Source organism: Onychostruthus taczanowskii, unplaced genomic scaffold (genome assembly GCF_017590055.1).
Source record: "Onychostruthus taczanowskii isolate IOZ18803 unplaced genomic scaffold, ASM1759005v1 scaffold8, whole genome shotgun sequence".
In the NCBI taxonomy this organism is placed as follows: domain Eukaryota; kingdom Metazoa; phylum Chordata; class Aves; order Passeriformes; family Passeridae; genus Onychostruthus; species Onychostruthus taczanowskii.
The window spans coordinates 7,691,131-7,716,986 of NW_024505892.1; the positions used below are offsets into that span (position 1 = coordinate 7,691,131).

The 25,856-nt window shown below is 40.4% G+C and overlaps 1 protein-coding gene across 1 annotated transcript in view; it reads left to right on the forward strand.

Moving 5' to 3' along the window:
- The first annotated feature begins 9,030 nt into the window (after positions 1-9,030).
- TMEM200A (transmembrane protein 200A) overlaps positions 9,031-25,856 on the forward strand; it is a 52,286-nt gene continuing 35,460 nt past the window's right edge. Inside the window, exon 1 of the mRNA XM_041424000.1 lies at positions 9,031-9,153. The gene's annotated coding sequence lies outside the window, so the exon portion shown is untranslated. The remainder of the gene's footprint in view (positions 9,154-25,856) is intronic.

Here is a 25,856-nt window from a genome sequence, read left to right on the forward strand (position 1 = left end):
AATATTTCTAGGAAGGAGGGAAATATGTATTTTTTCAAGCAGTAATTATAGTATTTTTTTATGTATGTATTAATAACCCACTATTTATAAGCACAAGTTCCATGCCAGAAAAAAACACCCAAAATATTTTCTAAGGTGATAGGAAAAAATGTAAGTTATTGCAATAGATTATCATGCATATGTTGATGGGGCATATGACTATGGAAATAGCTGTCATGCAGACCCAAATCAAAAAGGCATGAAGTCATTCTGTCTTCTTTCCTTCAGGGCTTAGAACATTTCTCCACTGTTTCAGAACACCTCCTCAGGAGGACAAGCAGAGTATCTGAAGACCTTACTGCTGGGCTAAACCGCACTCTGAAAACTACAAAATAGGAAGTTTTATCAAATACTCATATTTTAGAGCAACTCTAATAAGAATTAAGACTCCAATCTTATTATTTTTATAGCACAAGGATCCCAAGTCATCACTGAGTCAGTTTAGCAGAACACTCAGAACACTGCCCAAACCCATGGGGTTTTCAGTTGTTTAAACATGTTTATTAATGTTTAAAGTTAAGTATGTCTTGAAATGTTTATTTTATGGTGTCTGCATCTTGAGGAGGCTCAAGCCACATTTCATCAAGGGAAATATTTTGGGTACTGAATTTAAAGGAATTCATGTCAACATAAATTGTATATTCCCTTAATTCTACTATATTTACTTTTGGTTTTACTTTCTTCCCTCAGTTTAAGTCAGACAACACTGCTCCCCGAGTCCATACTCTAGCTTCTAACACCACTGAAATGTAAAAAACAGAACCAGAGTAATCCTTCTTCTCCAAAACTCTACCTGAGCATTTAAGCAGTAAACTGTCTGTCCCTGCTGAAATCTTCACCAGATTAAAAAAAAAAAAAAAAAAAAAAAACTGGGGAGAAAAAAAAATTACAGGGACTAATATTTTACTCAGGGTAAAGTCCTTGAAATATCAAGTAATATAGACTATAGATTTGTGTTTTGTTAGAACCAAAATGTTGGATTGGACTTAAACAGCATTTTCATAATTATCCTCATAGGAAATGTTAATTTCCTAGTGTCATTAAGTAGTCTGCTTTAGTTGACATATTTGGTTGTCTTTGTTACAGAATTATTCATCATTTGTCTCTTAGAAAAAAAAGCATAAAAAGTATCAGAACAACAAAATACCATCTCTTTTTCATAAAGCTTGGAAATGAGGACTGATATTTCACAGTACATTTCCAAGAAGACTTGATGTTTAGGTTTTGTGCACCTTCTCAAACTTTCAAAATAAAAGCTGACTTCTGTCTAGACTCTCAATGGGACTCATTTTTTCAGGAGACTTGCATAATCACGTCACATGGGAAGACTCTCATGACAGAAAGCACCCTCATGCTTTCTTAACAAAGCAAGCTGTTGTTCAGTTCCAGTTTCCATTTTGTCTAGACACAATAATATTTAGGAACCACACTGGCAGCAGCTGTAGGTAATTATTTACACATTTCACATAATAAGACTGAATTTATTTACATAGATATGGCTTTTTCTTTATGGACATATGTGACAGGAATAATTGATACTTCCCTTAAATGATGCATTTTGGTAGGGATATATGTTTTCAAATGAGTTGTCTATTCACTTCTCCTAGTGCTTCATAGTTTTCTCCACGCCAACAACAGTGAGAAAAATTTGGGATGGCATGGAATGGCATGAAAACTGAACTCACTATCACCACAACTGAAATGATCACTAATAATTACTATATGACATATAAAATACTTCAGTGACACCATTCAAAATTGTGAGGCAATTATACTTTCTCCATTACTTAGATTTTCATTCAGAAGAGCAACAATAATTTTCTCAAAGATGGTTCTGCTTCACTTGCTTCTAACTTCCTCTAAGTTCCTCTAAGTGGAATTTTATCTGGAGATAGTATGACTGATGCTCATGACAGCACTTGCATGGGAAGTTTCTTATGAAATTAGTAAGTTAAGTCACACAGTATGTTGCTTTTTGTTATCTTCCCAGAAATAAATGATGAAAAGATGGCAATCCTGTAAGCCATCTTCTATTTTGCTGGCACTATTTCTGGCATTTCAAATGCAGAGAAAATCCTTATGCCAACAAAGGAATACTCTACCGGCTGTCCCAGCATCCCACCTTCTTGCCTTGACTTGAAAGCTCAAACAGAAGAACTGTGTTTTTTGATTCAGAATCAGGAAACCTTACATGCAGGGAAGAAAAAGTGTCTGCTTCAAACAATTCAGTAATCTGAGAAAATACTATATTTTCTGTATATATTTTTTTTAAAAAAACTATTCCACTAGTATGTTATTTATCAAATGCTTCTGATATGATGGACATAAAAGCTGTATGTTACTTTTCAACTTTCTTTCAAGATAGTGCTGCTGTTTAAGGAAGCTAACTAGAGAAAGTCTCCCAGACACAGGACAATCTAAAGTTACATGGACGTTAATAATAAACTGAAAAGAAAGAAACACCTTTTGTGGGAAAAAAAAAATTCCTCACTATCCCATGCATTAGAGTTGCACTTCACAGGTATTTTACTTCCTTTATTCTGTGTATAGTTCACTTACATGTGCATAATAAATAATGGTTCTGTTTCTGTGATTTTTATTAGATGCCAACACTGTGCATTCTAACATATCTACGTATTCATAAAATATAATAATGCATTCTTCAGATAAACATTTCAAATAAAGCCAAAATAAATTTTTGTTATGACGGTGGAACATGTTTAAGAAAATCTGATTTCTTAAACTATTTCAAGACAGATTAAATCCCACTCAATTCAAGCACTTGTTTAATACTTCAGCTGTTAATAAGAGAATAGATATTCCAGAAAATTCCATTTTATATACAAAAAGGCATATATACTCTCAATGTAGCATGGAAAGAACCTTGACTTTCTTAAAGAAAAAAGAAATTACCAACATGATTTCCAAAGCTTTATTTTTTATAGATACAGGCTTTCATCATACTTGGAGTGCTGAGTTTCTATCCTTTTTTAAAAAGTTAGGCTGTTGGAAAGTATGAAAGGATTAAGTTAGATCAGCATTTTAAGTGCTGTTGACAGCTCACAAATCATTTGGAAGCAGACATTTCTGTCTGTATTCTCACTAGTTTCAGAAACTCTTTGAGGTAAAGCTCAAGCCAATAAATGGCAAATTACATAGTATTGCATGCTGTGTAGCTATTGTTAAGATAAATAGTGGCACATGCCAAGATTCTCTGTATGATTCTGACATTTTCTTGGCCCTGTGTTTCTTGGCTTTCCTTGCTGTTACCAAATATCTGCACCATACTTCTGCTGAACAGGATCTCACTGATTTCCCTCGGTGGCATCCAGCTGCAAACAGAGGAGATGCTATCTGCCCAGAAAAGCTTCCAGCTGAGTAAAGACAGTGTGTAACAGACAAGTACTAGGAACTGAACTGGTCAGCTTGAGAATCAGTGGCATCAGCATTGCAGCAGCCGAGTTGTTTTCAAGATTTTTCTAGGCAATACAAAATGAGTTTCACGCTGGTGTTACACAGACACCAGTGAAGTAGCACTGCTAGTATTGATGATGAGATCCTGGTAGGCCTAGTGGCACCAGAAGAAAAAAAGAAATTAATTACCTGTTAGTCATCTTGTTTGGTAATAGGCACTGGCCTAAGGGACAAGGAGCTAACCTGTCAGTACAGCATGTATAAGCCAGTATATGGCCAGTATAGCCTAGGATAAGAAAAAGCAGTAAGGACATGTCTCCTAGACTTCTCATGGTGAGGAAAAGTGGGTTTTGTTTCAAGACAGACGGTGGGATTATTCAGATTGTTTATGACTGAATTTTGGTTACTAGCTTGTATGTCCTGAGTACATGGAACAGGCTTGATATTTAACACTTAAGAAACTATTTCAGTCTTTGATTGCTGAAGCATTTTCTCATGTACAGATTAAAGAACTTAGATTTTGCACTTTTAGAGGCAGAAATCAGTCATTAAGGCAGAGTTGTGTTTGCATTTATTATTTATTGACTAACAAATAATTTATTATCACAAATAAATTCTTGTCACTCATTCACTGCTTGTAAACACTACATTCTTGTCAATTGCACTAAAAAATTGTGTACGAACAAATTTATTAGAAAAATGATGGTTTGAAGATTTATGTTTTAATAAAAATTTAAGAGATAACAGATGTAGACTTTCTTTTAATATATAATATGGGAAAAAAAGGTATGTAAGATAACAGTATCACAGTACAATCCACAGTAAGTCTTAGTAAAAATAAAATCTTATGGTATCATTTATTCTCACTATAGTGGTCTGGATCTGACCACAACTCTTTACCTCTAGGGGGATCCTTTCAATCTTCAGTTTCATTCATGTTCCCAATTCAGGATATTTCACATTTACCTTATTCTTACACAAGACAGTCAAGTGTCACAATTCCTTTGCAAAATTTGAAGTAGAAATGGATCGGGATCTTAGAAAAATATCCTGTCCCAAGCTAAAAGAATGCCAGCTTTCTCTTTAATTAAATTTATGGAAGACACACAGTTTAATCCACCCACTGCCTTGCTTATTACAGTAAATGAATGGGTTTACATAGCATGAAATGAAAGGTGTAGGTTGGAAGGGAAATTAGTATAATACTGTTGACATCCCAACTTTCAAATAAAAATATTCCATGCCTTTCAAAGGGAGAATCTCACTCATGAAGCTAAAATTACTGGTTCTTGCTATAATCTCAGAAGTAACCACTTTCATAATTAATGTCCTAAAATGTTTGTTTTACTGACTGTTAGCAATATCAGTGTTGACATTTAATGCCTGAAATATTGGTCTTAACATTGTTTGACTCTCCAGAGATGTGCAGATGACTGAGATCTGGAGAGCCTTGGGGCCTTATTCTCTTCTTTCCTTTCTACTGCAGATCTGGTGCAAATTCCTTAAATCAACAGCTTTAAGGTCAGTATAAAATTGTTGTATTTAGGAGAAGGAACAGACACTACCCATCTTTAAGAATGCACTGGCAGAATTTTGGAAGGTTCCAGGCAACACAGGCAAGTAGCAAATCTGAACTTCATCCGCTTGCAAAACACATCTTCCAAATGTCCATCACTAGGGTGGGCAGCTCTCGTACCGTAATCCACAGCATCTCCCAAAAAATGTTTTGCTCACATTAATATAAATTATCACATTTTTCTACATATATCTTATGGATCATGTAAAAACCCAACAATGATGTGGTTCACTGTCAGTGAGTTTTGCACATACAGCAAATGCAAGGGGATGTTTACCCTAGAGATGCTTCTCACCTAGTAACAGTACTGAAATTAGTCCTTCAACCTATACATTCTGTCCCCAAAAACCACATTCTGTCACTTGCCATGGGTGTTTTTTTAGGATGGGCACTGTTTGAGACAGTGCCCATCCATAAATTATCTGAGGATTTATGAGGATGGTTTCTTCATTGCAACTAGTATGAAACTAGCTGTTGGGAATTGTGCTGTTGATAAAACGGGGATGCATTAATGACTGCCAAGCAGTGCCTACCTAAGAGCCAAGGCCTTTTCTGCTTCTCACTCCAACCCACCAGTGGGGAGGTTGGGGGTGCACAAGTTGTTGGGAGGGGACTGGATAGCTGGGGTAGCTGACCCCAATTGATCACATGGATATTCCATAGTGTATGAAATCATGCTTAGCATATAGAGCTGGAGGAAAGAGGAAGAGGGGCATGTTTGGAGTGATGTCATTTGTCTTTCCAAGTCACTGCTATGTGTGATGGGGCCCTGCTCTCCTGGAGGTGGCTGAACACCCGCCTGCCCATGGGAAATGGTGAATGAATTTCTTGTTTTGCTTTGCTTGCATAAGTGGCTTTTGCTTTACCTATTAAATGTCTTTATCTCAGCCTATGAGTTTTCTCACTTTCTCTCTTCTGATTCTCTCTGCCATCCCTCCAGGACAGAGCAAGTGAGTGGCTGTGTTGTGTTTAGTTGCCAGCTGAGGTTAAACCACAATAAGAAAAAAGGCACAGTGATTGTTGCAGCGTGCTTTTATACTTTGTAATACTTTGTAATAGTTGGATTTTGTACCCCCTTATTCTCCCCAGATGATGTACCCCTTTTTGTACCCCCTTCCTCTACCTGTGTAACCATTCTCCTGTGTTGAGATCATCCCCCAAATCCCCGCCCTGGCTCTCTGTCAGTCACTCAGCATCCCATCCCTTCTATCTAGATCTTTCGGTCAAAGCTGTCGAGTGATTAGCCCGAAGCCAGGGGTCAGCCCCCCAAGGATGATGTTATACGCTATCCCAAATGTCCATCCCCTAAGGCTGTATCCCTGGAGGGTCTTTATTGGTCAGCAAATGTATCTACCCTCGGTTTCCTCCCCCCCTTTAAATGTAACCTCGAGACTCCTTTGTCTTGCTCTGAGCACGGCGCACCCTGAGGAGAGGGGCTCCCTGGGGAGCTCCGAATAAACCTTGGACTGGCCCCCTGTTCAGAGTCGGCCTTTTACCCTCCACTGATGTCTCTAGCGTCTCTTCTGCTGCAAAGGTGACTAGCCTAGCTGCCCTCAGTACCCTCGGGGCACCAGAGAGTGTTCCCCCCCGCTGTCGGTCACTTCGGGGCTGCCCCCCCGCTGTTTGCCGACCCGGGGCTGGCTGGGGTTCACTGGGAGGCACCCAGAGAGACGGAGACAAGTGATACTCTACCAAGTCCACTGTCGGAGGGAAAAGAAAGGTCAGTAGCAAGAACTGAACCACTTTTTGCCTTTTCGATTTAAAAGCCCCAGCCTTTCCAGAGACAGTACAAGAGCAGTGGTGAAACCAGCAGTGGTTCACGTCATATCCCTGGTCAACATTTCATCATCTACTAACAGCACAGTTGTGTGAAGTTTCCCTACCTATTCCACATCGATATTTTCCACAAATTCTAAAGAAAATTTCTGTCTTTTTACTCGTAGAGATATTACATCTACTTGGGATTTGATAGGCATGTATCATCCTTTCATCCATTGCCTCTGTGATACACAGCTGGATCTTTCAAAATTTGACATCCCTGAAGTACACAACTGCCTGAAGACCTGTCCTCTCAGTAGTTGACATGAAATACATGTTACATCACCCAAAAACCAAACTACAGATCCAGCAATAACTGAATGAACAGACAGAAATCTGACACCTGAAAGTGATTCTTCACTTGTTGAAACAAAACACAGCAAACAGCTGAAATGCAATTTCAAACTTCTGAGGAATAGTACCCTTCTCTTTGCTAGTCTGGAATTGCTGGCATTTGTGTTTCCTTGCTTCAATAAGGTGATAATGGAGGATGTACTTAATGCAGAAGCCACTGCAGCCACCAGGATTATAATCTTTATAAAGCATACACTGAGAAGAGACAACACAACCATAAAGCAACCGTAGTCACTTATTGGATTGGAAGTATTATTGCAGGATGGATGGTAGTTCCTAAGTCACTGTCTTGAGGAAATCACTTCCCGAGAAAAAATCAGATATGATTATACAAAGTTCAGTATTTTTCTTCTTTTTGGGAGATGCATTATGTAGAATTGTGGTAAATTGAATAAAATGAAACAGCAACACTTAAGTCCAATCAACTTTAAAAAATGAAATAAAACCTGCTATTAATGCAAACCAACAGGGACGTTTTTTTTTTTTTGCCCCCCCCCCCCCCAAAATACATATTTGACTTATAAACGTGGAGCTCCCATGCAGGCTGGACTCTTTCCCTCTCCCAAGCGCATCTGCTGGATTACTTCACCCGACTGGAAGGTGCGAGCACCAGGTAATCACCTTTGCAGTCCCTGGCTGTACTCGAGGGGTGGGCGGGCAGCCTCAAAAGAAACTCCCCAAAATAAGCGTAAAAATGAAAAGCTGAATCATAAAATGTAATTGGGAGGTAAAGAGCCCCCACATTGCGGTGAATCACTGCGCTCCCACGGCTTCCGTCCGGCTCTCACACGGGGTCAGGGAAGGCGAGCACCCGGTCCCACAGCCGGAGGGCCCCCGCTGTCCTCTGCACCGTCAGGAAAGCCCGAGCCCGCCGGGAAAGGCCGATTCCCACCCCAGGGACGCCCGCGACACCGTGACCGGCACCCCACGCTCCCCTCCCGCGCCGCCGCCCCGCCGGTGACTCCTCCCTCGCGGCCGCGGCCCCGGAGCCCGGCGGGGCGGAACCGGGCACGCTACAAATCCGCCGCTCCGGCGGGGCTGCCGGCAGAGCAGCGCGGGGAGGTCCCGCAGAGGAGGCGCTCCGGCCGGCTGCTCCCGGCGGGAGCGGGGCGCGGCTGCCCGCGCTCTCCCTCGGGGAGCCGGCAAACTTCCCCGGGGCGGGAGGTAGAGAAGGAGCCGCGTCCCGGTCCCGCGACGCAGTCTACTCCTTTCCCCGGCTGCTGTCCCGTCCCGGGCGCTGCTTGCGGCCAGACTTGCCTAGCGCCCGCTGGGCTGTTCCCGGGTGCCTCCCATGGCCGCGACTCGCCTCCGCCTCGTCCCGCGGGGAGCGGAGGGAAAGCAGGGGGTCGTTTCCATAGAGATGGGGCCGGAGTGAAACTTTGCTGCGGGCGGACGGTGAGGGCCGAGCCCAGGCGGCGCTGAACGGAGCGGTCGGGCCGCCTGTGAGACCGGAGTCCGTCCCCTTCCACCTCCCCCTCAGCACCGCCGGGGGCGAGCGCCGCCCGGGCACCCTGCTGAGGAGCCGGGAAAGTTTTGCTCCGCGGAGCCGCCACCCGCCCACGCCCCCTGGGCGGCTGCTTGGCGGCCGTTCCCCCGCGGCGGCTCCCGCGGAGCGCTGCTATGGCACCCGCCCGTCGCCGCGGGGCGAGCAGGGGGAGGCCGCCTCCGGCTGGCCGTGCTCTGGCGGCGGGGGGGCGCGCAACCCCCGGGCGGCGGGCGTCCTCCTCCGGCCGCCAGTGACCGCCCCGGCCCCGCTCCTGCCTGCTCGCCATGCCTGTCCCCGCCCGCCTCTCGCCGAGCGCGGTGCCGGGGAAGGGCGAGGGGAGCCACCGCCCTGTCACTCCCTGAGCCAGCCGCCGCTTCACCGGAGAAGCCCCGTGTCTGACGGGAACGGCGCAGCTCCGCTACTCGCTGCGCCGGGAGGGCTGCGGGCACCTCGCACCTCCCCACAGGTAAGCGGCGAGGCGAGTGGGGGTGAGTGTGGTCGGGGTCTACCCTCGCCCCCGAACTTCAACCCGCCCGCAGCCGTCACCTCTCCTCGGGATGCAGGGGCTGCGCCCTGCGCGTTCCTGCCGGCGGTGGCTTGGGGCACGGGGAGACGCGCCCCTGCCCTCGGCGGTGAGGGGCAGGGAGGGAGCGCCACGGGTGGGTAGGTGGGTTTTTCCCTGCAGAAATGGACTTTCTGCCTCCCGAACGGAGCGGGCTGGCGTGCCGGCGGCTGCCGCGCTCCGCGCAGCTGCTACACACCCTCTTTTGTCTGCGCTGGGTCCGAAATACTTTAGTGCTGCCGTCGCCTGCCCCGCCGGTCGGGATCCCGGCTCGGCCCTGCCCCGCCGGGGGCTGCCCCCGGGCTGCGCCCCCGTGCCGCTCCCGACCCGGCGAGTTGCCCCATTGCCTTTATTTTCACGGGAGCTGGGCTTCCCTTAACCTTTGTTTGCGGGGAAAATGGTGGTGTGCTGGTTATCTGAAAGGATGAGAGACAGATGGGGATGACAAGGGGGTTGCCTTATTCCCTTGCGTGCGAATGTAACTCAGTGCTAAATAAATCGCTCACCGGGTAGACATAATCTTACTGGTGAGGCAGACTTTGAAACAAAAGTACTGCGAACAGCTCGGGTGCATGGCAGATACTCCTGATATCCTACTAACATAAACATTGTTAGTGTTTGCGCTTGAACTCAGTACGTGTGCAGCTGTTGTGGCGATCTGGAATTGCAGTAGCTGTATCTACCTGACACTTAATAGTCTTTTGTATGCAGTAGTTATGAACAATAATACAGGTTTTATTGTTCAAAGGTGAAAGTACCCAGACAAAAGTATTCCTTTAGTGTAGCGTTCTGTGTAATGTGAACTACAAAATAACCTGTAGCGATGTAGTGGACTTGCACTTCATAATGCTCTTAGGACATGAAGACTATATTGGTCAATAAAATTCTGTCAGCAAAGGTTTCTCTGGCTTTTCTTGGTGCTAGATCAATACTCTAGCAACTGTTCTGTTATTTTTCTCTGAGTAGATGGTGCATACAATCCATGTGATGGAAACCCAGTGTCCAAATAGGAAGAAACAGTGCTTTTTTTCTCTCCCCGCCCCCCTTCCTTTTAGTAGTTTTGGTGCTGCTTTGTGAAAAGTGTGAAAAAAACCCCAACATTTAAACCAGAAAATTCTATTTCCATTATATGTAACTGAAGTTCCTTAATGATGAAGCTAAAGGGTCATTCAAGTTTGGAATGGTTTAGTGTACTTTTGTTGCCAGGAAATGTACTTCTAGCTAAATACTTGCTAGAAGGTAATTGTAAGATAATTTTTAGTAATTCAAAACATGAGTTGCAATTAGGTGTTTTGTCCTGAAAATAGAAAAACACACTGGGATAAAGATATGAGGTACTTAACTAGTAATTTGGGAAATAAAATCATATATAATTTATATTTTGTTGGCATAGAAACATTTTGTTACTCCTTGGTTGGGTTGCAACAATGATCCAAATGAAAATTGGACTACTGATGCAATCGTTCAGCACAGTAGAATTATGTTATTTGATGTACAGAAATGGTTTTGCTCAATATAACCTCACTGGAATTCATTTTTATTGAAGCTATGTAATCTGATTTAAAAAAGCGGGCTGTTGGAATTCAGTCCTGTGAAGTATGGACTAAGCAAGCCCTGCTCTGACAAAGGACTGAAAAGTTTGCTCACTCTCAAGCAGGTATGCACTTCCAACTTCATCCCTACTGATCACCCACGGTCTGAGTTCATTGCACATGGCAGTAGGTCCTGGTAACTTCAGTGAAACTCTTCATTGTCTTAACTGCACTGCTGGACCTTCCCGGGACCAAGCCCTCTCTCAGTGTGTTCTGCCTCTACTTCCCTGAGTGCTGGATCTGCAACACAAAATACCTGTGCTGTGTGCAGGTGCTCACCTCAGCCTCATCTCATGGGTTGTATATTCTCTGTTGGCTATCATCTCTTAGGGGCGAAAGGGGAAAATACAAAGTGAAAATTGGTTAAGGAGTGAATGCAACAGCAGGAGGAGACTGCTACTTCTTGTCTTTTGTTCAGTAGATTTTAGGAGCCAGAAATCTGAAATGCTGAAAAATCAGTGAAAACTCCCACTAAAATTACTGAAACCAGACAAAGTTATGATATAAAATGTCTGAAACCTGTTGTCATGAATAGTTACCCATTTTTTAAAAATTAACAGTAGAATCCTCAGTCTTGTCTGTTACAGTGGTAGAGATTGTAGTAAAAGGGGAGCTTTGAGTCCTAGCTAGTGATGATGCCTCAATTTGATTTGGTGCCACTGTGCTTTATAAACAGATCAGTTACTTGTAATCTATGTTTGATCTCATGACACTGGAACAAAGGGGTAGTTGCAAATAATTTTCTAGTTGCAAGATAGGAGAGTAATGTAGGAAACATGAAACATAAAGGCATAGATGTCTTATGCCAGGTTAGACATCTTAAGTTGTTTCAGACCTCTGTATGAGGCTGGTAAACAGAGTCTAAGGAGAGCACTTCCAGAAAGGCAGCTGAAAACCACGTAGAATGCTATTGTTTGTATTACAGTTCCATGGTAAAACCCTTTAAGAAGACCAATCTGTTCTCAGAAACCTTGTTAAAAATTCTGATGCTGCATTACGATGGATACGGGAAGAAATCCCTTACTGTCAGGGAGGTCCATTCTCAGGTGCCCATTTATCAGCAGCATCTTTGTATTGCTTCCTGTGCTTCTAACTGCTTTTGAGTAACTAATAAATAGTGGAGGAATAAAAAATCTTTTTAGAAAAGTTGCATATGTTCTCCAAGCGTACTAGAAGTAAATGGAAATTGCAAGTAGCGCTTGAGTTCATGTTCTAGTTTTAGTTAGTTAACATTAGTTGTATAACAAAAACACTGTAAGGAAAAGTTACTGGTTTTCTTCTTTACTGGGTAAAGCATAAGAACCTGCTTACCCAGAGATTGTGTGGGTTAAATGGACTGTTGTTTGCATGGAAGGGTGAAATGCTGACAAGATAATTGAATTAAGCTACTGAGCAGATGTTTTACACTGCTGTTGCTCTGCCCACTAGTTTTTCTAGCTCCTCAGTGTCCACTGTTTGTGGAGTGTGGGAATAAGCCCTGTTCTAAACTTTTGCTGAGGCTTCAGTCTAGCTCTAAAGCAAGATGTTGTTACTCTATTCCATCATTAACTCTTTCCACATCAGACAATTCAGTATGAGGTGCGTGTATATATATATATATATATATATATATATGTAACTGCTCTTCAAATAGGTGAATCTTGCCAGAGGGAGCCCAAGTGACCTGATGACAGAACTTAGTACTGAAATACTGACATGATCTGTTAGTGTAAATGAAATTACATTTTCCTTCCTGAACTTTCTTACATGATCAGTGATTTTAAACTATGGTATTCATAGATGCCTTTTAAAAATAAAATTTTTCTTTTTTTTTGCACAGCTAGCCAAATGGGATGGGTAACCTGTAGTACAGACCTACTTGAAGCCTTTTATCTGCAGCAGGAGCAGAACATGCTTGCAGTGGTTTTAAAATGATTCTATGTCCAGAAGACCTGAGAAAGAAGGATGTTTATCCTCAATCATTTCCTCTATCCATCATTGTTTCCAGTTGGGGAAAGTTATTATTCCTTTTTCTGCATGTTTTAGTACCTAAAAAAGTGTGACAGGGTGGTGCAAAGCCACCTAAACAAAACTAGGCATCTGAGGAGCATTGCAAGTGAGATGTGGTGATACAGCAGAGATTTTCAGGAAAAACAGACTTGTGGAAAATAAAGCAATAAACAATTTTTTTTTGTGTATAAAGATTCTGAAAGGTCTTATGGGAAATGTAAATGATTTTCACTTTTCTCTCTTGTCTGTCTATATCAACATCTTATCATTTATATACCACTGGAGTTGTTCCTTCTATTGGAAGTGTGACCATTCTCCTGCAATTGAAATAAGTAGAAATGAAGGAGTTATTTCTCTAAATTGTCTTTTAATTTTTCCTCCCTAAGGTGAATGATGAAGCTCTTACTGAATCAGGAAAACCAAAATTTTGTTACTTTATGGAGAATGCTTTAGATACACTCAATAATAATCTCAAGAGATGTAAAATATAGCACAGGTGACTTTTCATAGGAACTAGTTTAAAGACAAAGAAGCAACGAGGAAAAATCCCTTTTTATATGAATTTGTTTTTTCTAGTTGTTGTTTCACAGATAAAGTTGGGCTGAGCATCCCAGTGTTGTGGTTTTAAAACCCATTGATAAAAAGTGCTGAAATCTGAGTCAGTTGAAACTCCATTCACACTGGCTGTGAAATGGAAAGACATTTTCAACAAAGCATTGATGCAGTTGGATGCTAATAGCTTACCAGTTCTGACAATTGGTTAGTTTCACTAAATTCTTTGAGTAGTAGAGGTTTGTGCTTTGATACCTATAAATCTGTAGCATTAGCTCAGAGTGAATGTGATATCAAACCAAGTTTTTTTAAAAGCTCTTCAATAGTAGTCATACTTATTTTTTCTAAAAAAAGGGGAAATTCCAAAAGTAATTTTCTGTCGATTTAAACCACCATAAAAGCACATTAATTAGAAGCCTGTTATAAATGTCACTTAGTGTGTTGAATTTGGTGTCATAGTGGTAACAGTAATATAGGGTCTTTTTCACATTCTCCATCTGAATGTGTCTGTATCAATCGCTCTGCTTATCTGTAATCAGTTGCACATTGTTGAAGAATGTGTCTGTATCTAGTTAATTTTATCACTTCCATTTTGCTATGTATTAAATGAGGAGAAAGTGCTGTTATTTGTCCATCCATGTGGTGTAAAATTGTTGCTCAGGATCCTGGCATTTTCTTTCCTTTGGATAATTCAAAGTAACAAAAGCATATCACATCATGTGTGATGTACGTGTGAAATGTGCAACTTTAGTCCTTTGTAAAGAGGGATGGAAGCAGACTTATGTGTTGGGGTAGCATTTTACTGCAGCAAACAAGCTTTCCCAGGGGCTGTTCCTTGGATCACACAGGGTGTACATAACAGCTGCTCTAGCTGCTTTCTTTTGCATGATCTTGTGCTAGACAAACTTGGTGCATAAGGTGTGAGGCAGCCCTCTGCTTGCAAAAGGGGACACTCTGCAAGTCTGCTTTCTTGACATGGATGTCATGGAGGGGTCAGCTGAATAAACCTGAGTACAGTTTGAGATTTGGCAGAGGTGTGCTTCTTGCTATAAATTATTGTGTGTTTAACAGTTGGCTTGTTTCACCTGAGGTGTGACTTATTTTTGTAGAAAAAAGTTAGATGACAGAAAACAGACCAAAAAAAAAAAAAAAAACAAACCTCAAAACCAACCCAAGGAAGAAAGCAGGAGAGGGAGAAGGGAAGGGGAAACAAAGAGCAAAAGACAAAATGGAAATATTGAAGATAGAAAAAATATGAAGGAAGAAAAAGGATGAGATATAGTAAATTGCATTTCTAAAGAGAAATGCCACATCCAGTGTTATAAATGGAAAGAAACTTGAATAATGGAGATTAGAATAAAAGTAAGAATAAAAGATGTGGTGGTATTTCTTTTTTGAAGCATCTCATGGAAAATCAGACTGGAAAATGGAGAAATTAATTCTTGTCTCACTGAGATGCATTTTAAATGAACTGTCTTTGTTGTGTAGTAAGTAAAATATTCTGCAAAAATTATGTTAAACTCTTCTTCCAGAAGATACACTGTGAGTAAATCAGTTCAGACAGACCTAAGAAAGGAAGGGGAGCTAAGAAGGATAGTTTGCTTACAAAGATAGAAACTGCATTTTGAAGTACTTGAAAGTTAGGTGAACTGTTGTTTTCATTTTCAAGCAGACTAATACTCCAAACCCAAAAGTTATCACCATGCTGATCTATGTAATTTGTCATTGTCTCACAGAAGACCAGTGAGCACAATAAGCACAATGAGAACATCCTTCAAACACTGGATAATTAACTGGTATTTATTGTGAATACTTAGCTACTCTACTTGCACAGATTTTTCTTTCTGATAGGTTTTTGCTATATTTGTGTAAAGAAACTAATTAAACCAAGACGTCTTTTATGGCCATGAGGTCAGCCAGAGTGGTCTGGCTCTGTGTGGGTGTTAAACCGTCTTTCAGATGGTTGTATCCAAATTGACTGTTTAGAAAGAGCTTCTGGACTGAACCAGCGAAGTGCCTGAGTGTGTGCTAGCTGACTTCGACCACAAATGTCCCTGGCATCCTTGTGCTAGTGTGAAAGAGACATGGTGGTTCCCTGAGCCCGTACCTGGGGACACCAGCCAGTACTGAGCATGAGATCCATGACTTGTTAGAATGTTTTTACATCTCAGCTGAAGCTATTTTACTACAATGATCCTAATATACATAGATTTTAAATAGAAGTAGTGTGTTCAAAGCTATATTTGGAAGACATTGTCTGCTTTAATTATGTTAAAAGAAATCTGATGTCAGTTTGCTATCACACGAGTAACTTCAGTATATGGAAGATGGAATTTAGAACACTGCTTGGATACACAGAATTAGTGGACATGGTGGAACAACATACTGGGACACCATGAGAGTGGCCACCTTGTGGCAAAGAAGGCCAACAGAATCCTGGGGTGCATTAGGAAGAGCACTGCCAGCAGGACAAGGGAGGCTCCTCTACTCAGCTCTGGTGAGGCCTAGTGGGGAGTTCTGGGCTCCTCCATACAGGAGAGACATGGAGCCCCTGGAGCATGTCCAGGTGTGAGGATGACTGGGGGACTGGAGCATCTCTCTTTTGAAGAAAGACTGAGAGGGCTGGTGGACCTGTTCGGCCTTGAGAAGAGATGACTGGGAGGGCACTGCATCAGTGTGTATCAATAGCTAAAGAGTGGTTCCAGGAGGATGGAACCAGGCTCTGCTTGGTGGTGCAAACTGCTAGGATGAGAGGCAGTGGACAGAAACTGATGCACAGGAAGTTCCAGCTGAATACAAGAAAGAATTTCTTTACTGTGCAGTGACTGTGTGCTGGAATGGATTACCCAGAGAGGGTGTGGAGTCTTCCTCACTAGAAATACTGAAGAGCTGGATACAATGCTATGCCATGTTCTCCTGCTTGAGAAAGGAGATTGGACCAGATGACCTACGGTGGTCACTTCCAATTTGACTGATACTGTGACCATACTCCTGAATGGATTACAAGAGATTTGCCAAACAAGCACAAAGCTTACACAAAATTTATTACAAAATAAATGTCTAGCTGACAGTTTCATAATGTCATATTTATTTACCTGGTAATAATAGCCTGTACAAAAATGGCTAGCAGATATTAATAATAAACATCCAGAGGCCTAACAGACTCTTCTTGGGAAGTCCTGTCTTGCCTGTTAATACAGTTTATAGACTTTAGAGCAGTAGAATCACTTCACATTAATTCAGTGTCAGAGTGCTGTGCCCAAACCCTTCCTATGACCCCTACAAAGTATTTGCTTTGCTCTTTGCCAGGAAGACATTTCTTCTCAAATTACTTTGCAGACACCTATTCTGAATTTATTGCCATTCTTTTGCTAATTCAATATTGTTCTCCTAGGACGTGGCCTCATTAACTGGTGCCCACGGTGGAATATCTGCATACATTGCTGGAACATAGTTCAATAGACCATATTATATTAGAAAGACACGGGTCCAATCCAAGCATGCAACCAGTATGCATACCAATTAAATTACACATAGAAGCATTTACTGATTAAGGACAGGTAATTCTGTGTTTTGCAGAATGCCAGTTTGTAATTTTATTGTTGTCATACTGGCTGTGCTGTTGAAATGGTAATGAAAAGAGGTTATAGCTGAGACCGTAGTTCTTTTTTATTCAAGTTCTTAATCTTGTGAACTTTTAAATTCAGTTAAATTGGTGTTTGGTTGGTTGGTTTTTCCCTGTGAAATTCAGAGATTATGACTAGATGGCATTATGTATATTATATATAATTCCTATAAAAATGGACGATTATCACAGAATCAGATTTAGACTATGAGAGGCTGGGTCCGGATGAGTAGTATAGCTTTCTGTTAATGTTTTGTTTTGCAGCTTTTATAGCATGCTGTGTGATTATAGGTTAGGAAAAAATTCTCCACTGAAGGGGTTGTCAAGCATTTTAACAGGCTGCCAGGGCAAGTGGTTGAGTCACCATCCCTGAAGGTTCTTAAAAAGCATGTCAATGTGGCATGTAGAAACATGGACTAGTGGCGGACTTGGAAATCAGCACTAAGGTAACAGTTGGACTCATGATCTCTGCGGTCTTCTCCAATCTAAATGACTCTGTGACCTCATGACATGTGACCATTGTGGTTTTTCCTACTTTTTCCAAAGAATTTTGAGAGTATCTCATCTTTGCATTTACAATCATTTGAGAGTATCAAATTTTGAGAGTATCAAATCTTTGCATTTACAACCATTTTTATCAGTGTGCACGTTATCAAGTATTTACCCTGTATTAGTGAAGGCAAATTCCAAAGGAAGAACGTGGAGTTGAAAGTAGTCTGTGTGAGCCTTAGTCTCTGCAGTCCTTCCTTCCAGAGTTTAGACCTAGACTCGAGGAAGACTCTTTATCTCTTTTATAGAATATTCTAATTGTTACTAGGCAAAATGTGATTCTGAGTAAGGTTTGTCATCTTAGTTTTCAGGTTTGTGCTTAGGAGGTAATTTTCAGCTGAGAATGTTGAGTGCTTGGGAAATGGGCCTAGCACATTGCTTAAAACTCCTTAAAAAGCCAAGATCAGCATCACCCTCAGGTTAAATATGGATTTGTTAAACCTTGTGGCTGAAGAGATGGGCTTCAGAATTCAGTTTTGAGCCTTTTTCCTAATGTAGCTATTCTCACAGTTGAAGAAACATTTACTGGGGAAATGGGGAGGAAAAAGAAGAAAGAAAATACATAAGGTTTGCTACAGCAGACTATGAATTCAGATGGGGAAAGTGAGAGTCTGGTTAAACCAGTCTGAAATTCAGAAGGCCCTTGGAGAGGGTGCTGATGTTATGGAAATTTGGATTGGAAGAATTTTCTGATGAGTCATGTGCTCTGAAATTAGTTGAGAATGTTGCCCTTCCAGCCTTAAGACTGTGCTTGTGAATACCCATATTTCAAGAAGTATATGGCTGAAAGTCTTCTAGAACACAGAGGCTTGTGGCTTCTCAGGTTAGACCTAAAGCTTGGAGGTTGGGGTAATGTTTATTATGTGGGTTCTTTGGTTGCTTTATATTAGTAGTCTCATTGTTGTCCTTAATCACTTATATTTGATTCAGTTACAGGCATTCAGTAGCTGTGTGCTGTAGCAGAAAGCTCACACAAACTGACACAATTTATTATACTTTGGTAAAAAATTGTAGGTAAACAACTGTAGGTAAATTTTCGTTCCTTGACAATTGCAGGACTGTGAATATAATGGTATTAGGAGGGCAGAATGTAGATAGATGGATAGGTCAGTAGTACAGCAGCAGCCACGAACATCAATTATTCTATAGCGACAAGACTATAATTTTTGCAAATAGTATACTTAGTCAAGTAGTAGGGAGGTTCTTATCTGGGTGACTGGAAGAAGTGGATCTTACGTAGTGTGGCTAGAAGTATGTGTGGCATTAATATCATAACACTGCTTTCCTTCATGTCTTTCAGTAAATCCACAAGGAATGATGAGGCCAAGTTTGGCAATTTAGAAGGGAAAAAACATGGTAGAAATAACGCTTAGGTCTTCAGCAGTGACAGCAGAGGCTTTGTCAGAGCAGTTAAAGGGCCTTAGAAAGGGGTCTGATCTGTTGTGCCTGCTGTTCTCCAGAGGTTTGTAGCTTTAGAGCTCTTTGCAAACTCAAAGCTTCTCTTCAACAACTGCATTGCTCTGAAGATTGTCCTTAGTGTGGTCATATATGGTCATATGCATGTTTGTACTGCTTCTTGTCTTCCTTTTTACCTTGTTTCTGTCTTTTAGACTGTGATGTACTGTGGCTGATGTGCTGTGGGTGGTGCATCCTGGGAGGGTGTTCCAGCCACGCTCCAGCCTACGTATGCTGATATGGAATGTGGACAGAGGGTCTGCAGGATTGGGTGTTAACAGAGGTTGCTGAGATAAGCATGAGGTTCAGGTTTTCAAGATTTTTTATGTAGATCTTGAGGCAGTTTGTTTTTTTTTTTAAAGCTGGGATTTTGAGCATGTAATCACATAGACTTTGAAATTAAGTTACTGGGCAGGTTACTGCAATTCCTGTGCCTAAAATCTCATCTTGATAGGAAATTACCTTCTCCATGAGACAGAAAATGTCTACAGATCTTACTATATACATTTCTTACTGTTTTAGGTACTGTGAGGATTTCCTTAAAAATGTTGGTCAAAACAATAGAAATGGTTGAAAAAGCATTTAAAATCACTTTCATGTACATTACATGTAAAACCATGTGGCTGTGATTAAACAAGCTCATTGTGTGCAAAAGCTAGGGGATGACTGTTGCTGAGCATAACTTGCTCTAAACAGATTTTTCAGAAGGATTATCAGTCATCACGATCAGACTGTAAAAACAGAAAATATGAGCTGCAGCCGAGATCTGAAAAACAGACAGAAAAATGATCCTGGATTCCATCAAAACCCAAAAGATTATACAACTTTATGTTACAGCTTTGGGAGAATGATAAAATTCAAGTTGATGAATGGCTTCTGTTAATAATTTTGTATTTGGCTTGTGTTTTAGTTTTCAGGATATTTTATTGTAAAACTTTTTTATTGCTCATTCTTGATACGGATTTTGTTTGTTTTTACAGAGACAGACTGCATATTTATAGTGCAGTAACTCTCCACATTCTGTCTGGATAGCTCTTGAAGAAGGAGCATGGAAAAAGCATGGCTATGTAGGCAAGCTAGTATTGCGTTATTTGAATGTTTGTCTAAATCTAATGTAGCTCTTCTGGCTGATATGACAGTTCTGTTTTCCTCAAGCAAACCTGCCTTTTCCATATGAGTGTGCATGTATGTTTATGTGTGGATGTGTGTATCTATGTCTATATCTATATATATATCTCGGGACAAGACTGGGGAATTTCTGCAACTATTGCTCCTCTCTTCATTAAAAAAAATAAAATCAGGTAGTGGATTTGCTTCATATGAAGCCCTGTAGGCCCTACTTTTTTTGTTTGCTTCAAAGAATAATTGCAGAAGCATCTTAATGCTGTAGCCCTACTTTATGATGTGAGACCAAGCCACTCCTGTGTTGTACAAATGTAGACAAGATAACAGAGTGTAGTAAAACATGTAACAATCTCATGGACATGGTGTTAGGGTTAAGGTGTGAAACAGTCCTTTAAATGCTTCAGGTTTTTGTGTCCATGCAATGCTCTCTCCTCTCTTTGTAGTGTAGGAGATCTGTTGTATCCTCCTTTGCTTCACATCTCCTGTTTTGCTTTTTCCTACATCAGAGCAGCAAATGCTTCAGGAATCAAATGGTGATTCAGTTTTGCTTATATCTAGGGTGCATACAGCTACAAGCTGCATACTAGACCACTGAATTACTCCTTCAAAACTAATTTTTAGAGTTGTATAAATTAAGTAGGTCAGCAAAGACACAACATTTGGATTCTCTGCTATTGTTATATTTTGCATCAGTATAAATCCTCAATTTCAATGGAAGTTTTAATATATTTCATAAAACTGGTGGAGGGTTAGATATTACAGATTGAGTATTGGATGATGGCAGTCAAAAATGGTCTTTTCCTGCTGTGAGCTCAGGAACACTGTAAAAATATTTAATTGTTCTTGTTTGGTTACTGTTGCTCTGGTAGTGTCTTGAGATCCTGACTTTGTGAAGTCATAGGCAGATTTCTTATGTATTTTGACAAGGTTAGGATGTCATTCAGTCTGTTAGGTAGTCTTGGGTCTAGTGCTGGTTCCTACATGGCCCAAAAATGTCAAAAATGTTTTATGTGAATTATGCCTTTATTACACGAGCGAGGCAAAACAGCTCTCAGCAGCTAGAAGTGTTTTAGTTCAAAAGCCATGACAATCAATTTTTGCTAATAAGCTGCCATCCTGGGAAACCCCTAAAGCCTTCCAGAATGTGCTTTTTGCAAAGATGACACTCTTGTTTATCTAAGCCATGTTAAGGTGATTTTTTTTTTGTTGTTATTGTCTTAGTGTCCCTGAACAAATGCTTTTATCAGCTGGGTTTTAAAATGTCTGTGTTCTAAATTTCTAAATTATATGAGTAACATGCCTGAAGTAGAATGAACTTTGGAAGTTTAGATATGGAAGGAGAGAATTTTTTTCCATCCAATTTTTTTTATTATAATAGAATATTATGAACCATGTGATAGGTTAATTAAGTTAATCAATATATTAATATATAATTACTATATTAATCAAGATATTAAGAAGATGTGTAGTTTTCTTATTAGTGATATTCAGACTCTGAATGGCAACATAATGGGGAAGATGTCTCTTCTTGTTCAGAAGAAACACTTAGAAAACTTTTAGAAATGCCTTAACACAGGAAAGGAATACTTTCTGTGGCCAGTAAATTTCAGGAGATGGCATTTTCATTCTGAAAAAAAAAAAGACTATTCATGAAAGCCTATATACCTAATTTCAGTAACAGTAATAAAATTTCAGTAACCTTTACATATCTATATGCTTTAGCAGTTAAGACTGGAGTTATAAGAAGGGTTATATAGATGTGTTGAGAACTTGCTTTCTTCCTTAGTTCTGCCACCCCCTTTCCTGGGGTTGGAAATGCTAATTTTCTGTGATCTGACTTGCTGCTTTGTATGGCATAAGGCTGTGAGAGTAAGAGGCCTGTGCCTAATAAAGCTCCACTCAGAATACACTCTGATAGCTATTGGCTGCATTTTGGGGAAAACCTATTAAGTTCTTTCATCTACTCAGCAGTATTCATTGATCCAGAAAAAAGCCCTTCCTCCCAGGTTCAGACGTGAAAAGAAGCGACTGAGTGTGCACACTTCCATTGACACACGGTCACTGGAGACTGAACTGCCAGGCTGAGGTCTTCATTTTCGCTGCCACAGGTCAGGGTTTCAGCAGCTGCCAAGGCAAATTGGGGCTTGCTGTGAATATTGGTGTTTGTGATTCATTAGCCTTAAAGTGTCTTGGGTGGAAAGGGGTAAGAGCAGCCAGTTGCTCAAGTGCTGTAAAAGCTGTTGCATTCCTGTGCTGGACAGTTTGTACTGCTTCTGTAATTGAAATATCAGTATTCAATATGTAGTGTATTTCTGAGCTGTTTCACACGAAGAGTTGTACACCTGAAATTTATACAACAGAATCTACAAGTAATGTATTCAGATTGTAGTTGTGTTATTGTAGAAGCACAGGCGTAATCATCTTGTCAATGAGGGATTTGTTCCTGGCTTTGCCAGAGTTGGTCTGTGACATTGGACAGCTTGTCTGACCCTGCCTTCCCAGAAATGCATAGGAACCTTGTTCCAATGTTATTTTCATCCTTTTGGAGAATATGATCTTTAGTGTCTTTTCCTTCAGTTTGCCTGGCTGCAAAATAGGGATATTTCTGTAGGAAGTATGCCATTCTTGCACACCCAGGAAGATTTTTTGAGACATTTGAATGACAGGTGCTATGCAAAAAAAAAAAAAAAAAAAAATCAGTATAATATACCATGAGTGGAAAGAACCCTGTTGGTACCTGAGCAGAGTCATTAATCCTGGAAGACATCATGCACCAAAATATATTGGAAATCAGAATATTGAAACTGCAAATAAAATAACAATTGAAATTGGAAACATTTCTAACAGTGAAAAGAATGAATTTAAGTATCTTCTAAGAGCCAGGTTGTCTATTAAAATCAAGACTATCTTTCTGAAATAAGTAATTAATGGAGGAGTTATAGACTTGATACATAAATCAGAACTGAATTTCCTTGCTTATGTATGCAGAAGAAAATGATCTTTTCTGGCCTAAAATATCTGTGCATATACTTTTTATTTTATGGCTGAACAGTCAGTCATAAGTTTGTGGCTAAATAGTGCTTTTCTCTAGAGGGATTTAAATTCCATCAAACATATTATTATGAACTATTTAATGTAAGCTTGTTATATAGACAAACATAATGGCTCAGCTGTTTACTCTAGGCAGCTCTCTCCAACTGCATGGATAAACACATGTTGGAGATACTGCAGTTCTCCAGCATGCACATCCTTGGATAAAGTTTATTTTGCACATGCTCAATGTAGTGAATGAAACAAATGTGTCTAAGTAGAAGCAAAATTCTGCAGACACTTCATGCCTCTAATGCACTTTTTTGTGTTTGACAGAAGTAGGATTGGTGTTGGTAAGCTTGTCAAACAAAATTCATTACCTTTGGTGATGCCTGAGCTAATATGGCATGGGACATGATGTCTATTGGATGTGTGATTCAGATATTTCCATGTAGGGTGGGATAATTGACATAAACCCTGTAAGTACATGGGCAGCTGTCATGCCACTAGTTGTAAGGTGCAAGGTTTATTGTACAATACATGGTTAAATAATTTCAGCATTTTCAGAACTGTTTCTCAGTTAAATAACAGCCTTTCTTTTGTCTTCCTTTGCAGTTTATAGGAAAATCAATGTGAATTGCATATGTGATCTAACTTTGGAGCTAGTGGTGGAGGTTTTTTCAGCCTACATTATTCCATAGCTCTGTGATTTAACAATATGTGATTTTGGTTTATATGCCTGTAAGAATGAGTCTGAACAGTTTGGAGCTAGGTAGTTGGACAGAGATGAATAGACAGATCGAGAGAGAGAGAGATAGAGAGAGTTTGAGCCATCCTAGATGTGAAGCAGTCTGTAGACACCTTTACTGACTATGGAGGTGAGGTTCACATTCTGTCTAACACTTCTGTGAAGGTTGTGGCTTCTGCCCTGTTAAACTCCCTGCCTGAATTTGTGGTTGTGCATTGGCTCAGCAGTTCATCAGGAAAGCCTGAGCCTTACTTCTGGGAATTCAAGGAGAAATAGCTGAAAGTTTGGCATTCCTTTTTTTTTTGTCTTGAAATATCTTGTTTGTGGAATATCATTTTTTTCATTGCCAGTGTTGTTTAATATTGCAAGCAGTTAATCAGGGCTACCTTTCCAATGTATTTTTGACAGATGGAGCATTATGTGTGACCTTGGTATTAATTCTGTGCCCTGGCTTGACTTCTGACTATCTGGAGACATCTGCCAGTAAGAGGCAACAATTAACTGCTTGTGTTGTTTAGAAAATGGTACTGGTCAGAAAAACAGTTGGTTGCTAGTTCTGGAGCCATTGTATGACTAATTGCCAGGCTAACTTTGAACAAAATAAATCTGTGATTAAATATTTAAGGATATATTTTATCATCACTTAAAGTGACATATTAGTGACATAGCTTTTGGGTGGCAAGGTCCTGTATTTCCGTGAGATTCTGGGGACAAGTCTGACTGGTAAGATGGAGACACTCTCTCTACTATGGGGCTAAATGAGAGGTTTGCCCTGGAGGGGAGGGAGACATGCAGGACAGTCAGCAAGGATGTTCTTCCTTTCCCTGGAAAAATTGCCCTTTTTGTTAGCTAGCACCTTTGATATCTCTGTTGCTGGAAGGAGACCCAAAATGAAGAAGTGTCACTATAATAAACTGCCTTTTCTCTTTCTTACAGGCAACTCCTGTTGGTTGAGTCTCAGTTACTCTTGTCCACTGTTAAGCCTCAAATGTGGGATTTGGAGATTCTGGCCAAGGAACCGATGAGGATAGATGATTAGGACATTATGACATTTGTGTTTTGTTCTTGGTGAGGTGTTGGACTGCATTGAGACCCCAGAGCAGGAAGGTTAGACATGCCAGTTTTTCCCAAACAGAAATAAAGTAGATGACAATGTGGTCTGGCTAACTGTGAATGAGATGTGATTTTTAAACACACTTAATCCCTCTAGTATGTCATGCAAATGCTATCTCAAATAAACAGTATAAGGAGGGAATTTGTATTTCATAAGCAAAATAATGCTTTGGCTATTTTAACAAAGAAGGTAAAAATTACCAAGCACACTGTTGGTGAAGAAATTGGTTTAACTTGTTTACAGGATAACTAATAAGTTGAAAAAGTTTGCACTAGCACCTACTGAGAATACTGTGGAGAATTACTGTGTTGCTTGTGTATTTGCGAGGTTAGAACAAAATGTGGGTAAGATTTCTCACTTTGTTTGCATGTCAAGGCAACCCATGATGTGGTGGTGGTCTCAAAGAATCATTGAGAGTTTTACTGTTAATTTCAGTGGAACCAGAATTTCATATGCATAATTTAATAACATAAATATCTTGTTTATTCTAAAATTCTCATTTGCTAGCCAAAACTCTTGCACTTCAACAAATCCTTTGTATTTGCAGAGTCTAGAACCGGGCTCAAAGTCTGATTTTCATTATTTAATATGAGTAAACTTTGTTATTGGCCAGATTCATAACTTAATGTGATTGTGTAGTTCTTTCTTACTCTTTTTTACAAGCAAAATGGTTTTTGTGAGAAGGATTGATGGATATTATGTGAAACATTCAGAATTATCCCCATTCTTAAATATGGTTGTTTTGGTTAATAATGGAGGACAGAGGTGTTAATCTGAAAAGTCTGTGTTGCATAAAGAAAGGTTTTGTGATATATTTTTCTTTAAATG